Genomic DNA, 4,760 nt, shown 5'->3' with positions numbered 1-4,760 from the left:
CTGTTTATGCCTCAGACTTCATGGGTTTCAGTTTATCTTTTTCTCTATACTTTCTATCACCTACAGCCTGCCACGTTCCTCCTTACCCTTCTCTCTGTTGGAATGTCAAACCTTTACCTCTGCTGATGGTCTCACAGCCACCTGCAAGGAGTTAGATAGGGCACAATGTGGTGAAGTGACCCAGTCCATAAAATGAGAATGGCAAGGCCGAGGTATAATCCTCAGAACTTGGAGGCTTGACATCAGAGGGCAGGAGACTGAGTCCAGGCCCTCCTCTTTCCATTTACCACTGTGGAATGAAATAGAACATGAAAATTTTTAAGGGCTGGGGAGATACCTCAGTGGGTAAGGGTGCTTGCTACTCAAGCATTAAGACTGAAGCTCAGTCACCAGCACACAAAAGCCAGGCATGGCAGTGTACTCCTGTAACCCCTGTCCTGAGCAGAGTCAGGGACAGAATCATTACTGGGGCTTGCTGATCAGCCAGTGTAACTGAGCAGCAGTAAACTCCAGATTCAGTGAAGAGCTGCTGTCTTAGAAAAATAAGGCAGAGAGTAATAGAAGAGGAAACCCAATGTCCTCCTCTGGCCTCTGCATGTGTGTTCACGTGCACACACATGCATATATTACCCCCACTTATTACGCATAATGCACACCACCCATACCACATACACCAAAATAACTTTTTTTTTTTTAGTTTTTCAAGGTAGGGTCTCACTCTAGACCAGGATGACTTGTAATTCACTATGTAGTCTCAGGGTGGCCTTGAACTCACAGCGATCCTCCTACCTCTGCCTCCTGAGTGCTGGGATTAAAGATGTGCACCACCACACCCAGCATCTTTTTTTTTTTTTTTTTTGAACAGAGAAAGCTGATTTTGTAATCCCAGTGGAGACAGGACCATATAGACTTTGAGGCCACTTTAGACTACATAAGACCCTGTCTGAAAACATAAACCAAAAATGCAGAGAAAATTTGTAGTGGCACATAGAAAACACTCACCAAATATTAGGTTGAAACATGGCCAAGTCAGGCATGGCAATACACACCTATAATCCTGGCACACGAGGCAGAGGCAGAAAGATCATGAGTTCAAAGCCAGCCTGGGCTGCATAAGCGAGACATTTTAAAACAAAAAAAAAAGGAGAATAACCTGAATAAATACACTGTCAACTTGAGATATTTTTGGTTGTTGTGAGTGCTCATTGTCTAGTGGGTAGAGAGATGACTGACATCTTACACTGCAAGGACAGCCCCTGACAAAGAATTATTAACTCCCAATGCTAGTGATATAGAGGTGGCTAAAGTAATGACAATAAACTATAACTACAAAGAACATGGGAGCAGGGCATGGTGGCGCACGCCTTTAATACCAGCACATGGGAGGCAGAGGTAGGACTGCAGTGAGTTCGAGGACAGCCTGAGACTACATAGTGAATTCAAGGTCAGCCTGGGCTGGGTTAGAGCCAGATTCTGCCTTAAACACAGAACAAAATCAAACAGACAAAAAAGAACAAAAAAGAACATGATTGACTTCATCAAGTGTAATGTAGGACAACTCCAAATACAATAAAGTTCATACTTTATATAGTATAGTAGGTTTTTTTTATTAGCATTTTCTATGATTTTAAAAAAATAGGGCTGGAGAGATGGCTTAGCGGTTAAGCGCTTGCCTGTGAAGCCTAAGGACCCGGGTTCAAGGCTCAGTTCCCCAGGTCCCAGGTTAGCCAGAACCACAAGGGGGCACACGCATCTGGAGTTCGTTTGCAGTGGCTGGAAGCCCTGGCGCACCCATTCTCTCTCTCTCCCTCTGTCTTTCTCTCTGTGTCTGTCGCTCTCAAATAAATAAATAAATAAATAAAAAATATCCCATGGTAATTCCCTCCCCCCCCACCACACTTTCCAGTATAGTAGTTTTTTATAGTATGATCCTATTTGTGTAAAAAAAAAAAGGGGGGGGCCTGGCTTAGCAGTCAAGACGCTGGCCTGCAAAGCCTAAGGACACAGGTTCAGTTTCCCGGTACCCACGTAAACCAGATGCACAAGGTGGTGCATGTGTCTGGAGTTTGCAGTGGCTAGATGCCCTGGCAAGCTTATTCTCTTTCTGCCTCTCTCTCAAACAAATAAAAATAAATACAAAATATTTCTTAAAAGTTAACTGATGAATTAGGAGTCAGGATAGCATTCATTCCTGGGATGTGAGGGATACTGAATGGCCGGAGCCTCTGGGTCCAGTATGTTCTACTTCTTGACCACAGATGTTTAGTTTGTAATGATTCTCCAATGTCACACCCCTTCAGTATGTCATTAAGACATGTGTACCATGCTTTGGTAAGAAGTACCCATTACTTTTCTCATTGCTGTGACATGATACCTTACAAAAGCAACTTCAAGGAGGTTTTATTTGGCTCACAGTTGGAGGACATGAAGTTTTTATGGTGGGGAATGCACAGTGACAGGAGCATGAGATGGACAGCCTCAGAGTGGAAATGGGGAGAGGTGAATTCTAAGTGCTCACGTTGTCTCGTCTCTTGTGATTCAGTCCTTGACCTCAGCTCATGAGATGGTGCTGCCCACATCCAGAGGGGTCTTCCATCCTCTGATACACAGTTCTCTAGAAACACCCTTAAGGACATGCCCAAAGGTGTGTCTCCTGGATGATTCCAAGTTGATTCTATCAAATTGATAAGGAAGACTAACCTTCACAGAAGGGCTTAAATGAGTCATGAATCTCATCTAGCCTTTAGATCTGACTTCCAGGTAACAAGGAATGAAGGTGAATGATGGTAGTTTCATCACTGTGACAAAAGGCCTGACATAAACACTTCGAGGAGGAAACTTTATTTGGGCTCATGGTTTCCGAGGTTTCAGTCCATAATCAGCAGGCTCCATTGCTTTGGCCTGTGGCAAGGCAGAAAGAGAGGTTGTTATGGAGCCACAGTGCTCACCTCATGGAGGACAAGTGTATTCAATGACATTTCAAAGGTAATCCTGAAGTATCAAGATATTTTAATGTTTTTTTGTTTTTGGTTTTTTGAAGTAGGGTCTCACTGGAGCCCAGACTGATTGACCTGGAATTCACTATGTAGTCTTAGGCTGCTCTTGACCTCACAGCACTCCTCTACCTCTGCTTCCTCAGTTCAGGGATTAAAGGCAGTGAGCCATCATGGCCAGTATCAACATTTCCTGATGCTATTTTTTTTTTTTTTCAAGGCAAGATCCTCACTCTAGCCCAGGCTGATCTGGAACTCACAGTGATCCTCCTACCTCTGCATCACGAGTGATGGGACCAAAGGGGTGTGCCACCATGCCCAGATTGATGTTACTCTTTTAAACCAGGCCTAGTTTACTAATACCCAAACACTCCACAAGGCTGACTTCCCCAAGTACCAGGGACCAGTGGGTACCACGTCTCTTGCTGCTGGCAGAGACCATACTTTCAGTAGGGACTTAACTCAGGCTATGGCTTTAAGAACAAGGTTCAAGTGCTGGGGCCATTGTTTTTCCACCTTAAAAAGCACCTTAAGGGCCAGAGAGATGGCTTAGTAGTTAAGGAGCTTGACTGCAAAGCCCAAGGACCCAGGTTCAATTCCCCAGGAGCCACATAAGCCAGATGCACAAGGTGGCACATGCATCTGAAATTCGCTTGCAGCAGCTGCAGGCCCACATGCATCCATTCCCTCTTCCAAATAACATAAAAATCAAAAAAGCACCTTAAGAGCTAGAGTGAAGCCCTACCTCGGGGGAAAAAAAAAAAAAGCACAGTAAGCTGAATGTGGTGGGGTGTGTCTTTGATCCCAGCACTTGGAATGCAGAAGTAGGAGGATCTTTGTGAGTTCGGGGCTACCCTGAGACTACAAATTTAATTCCAGGTCAGCGTGGGCTAGAACGAGACCCTACCTCGAACAACAAAACAACAACAAAAAAGCAATTTAACCGACGCCTCAGCTTCCTCTACTGTAACAGGGGACAGGACTTCTTACCCCTAGGATTGTGTGAAGCCTAACATGAGAGCTAGCAACCCCAGTGGGAGGCGCGTGAGTGGAGGAAACCTGGCGTTTGGGGGCTCTTCGGGCACTGGCCGGAAGAAACTGAACATGGGTAGGAAGGTAACACGACAGACCTGGGTTCATGGAGGGTTAAACGGCCTTTCCTGAACACATCCTGCCCAAGAAATCCAAGAAGGGCTTTCTCGAGGAGCTAGTTCCGGGTCCCCACCCTGGCCTGGCACAGACACTTGCCCACTCCTCCATTTCCCAGATGGTAGCTCTGGGGACGCACTGGTGGGCTCCACACCCGACTCGACCGTCAGGGGATTGTCAGGAACCAGGCTGTTTCCTCGGCGGCCTCTCGTCGAGGACTCAAGGCGAGAGCAGGATCGAAGCCTAGAAGCAAACAGCCCACGACTGAGCCGCCCACAATCTGGCAAAGCAACTGTAGCGAAGTGCTGACCAAAAGTTTCATTCCCACTTCGCCCTCTTCTAAGATGGAAGGTGTGCGACTTCAATATGCTCACGAACTCCTCTTCCCATTGGTCACCTATGAATTGCGTTTCCAATAATTCGGATGCTGATTGGCTCATCTCGGACTATTGCTAAAGCTATTGGTGCAGCTCCGTTGGAGCATCGCGCACAATTTTCAAACGTAAACTCGGTTCTAGGAAGAGAAGGAAAGGGGCGGAAAGGGAAAAAAAAAAAAAAAAAACCACTGAGGCGGAGGCGGGACTTAGAGAACAGCAGCCCGCATTGGTTCGTTGGAGA

The 4,760-nt window shown here is 46.1% G+C and overlaps 1 long non-coding RNA gene across 1 annotated transcript; it reads right to left on the bottom strand.

Moving 5' to 3' along the window:
- Positions 1-2,383: 2,383 nt before the first annotated feature.
- On the bottom strand, positions 2,384-4,469 carry LOC123456039. The gene is made up of 2 exons (XR_006634292.1): positions 4,124-4,469; positions 2,384-2,901 (listed from the first exon to the last, which is right to left on the bottom strand). It is a non-coding gene; the product is annotated as an uncharacterized LOC123456039 (long non-coding RNA).
- Between the last annotated feature and the right edge of the window lie 291 nt (positions 4,470-4,760).

Source organism: Jaculus jaculus, chromosome 1 (assembly GCF_020740685.1).
Source record: "Jaculus jaculus isolate mJacJac1 chromosome 1, mJacJac1.mat.Y.cur, whole genome shotgun sequence".
Lineage (NCBI taxonomy): Eukaryota > Metazoa > Chordata > Mammalia > Rodentia > Dipodidae > Jaculus > Jaculus jaculus.
The sequence above is the reverse complement of the archived record's forward strand: the minus strand, read 5'-3'. Positions and strand labels throughout refer to the sequence as shown.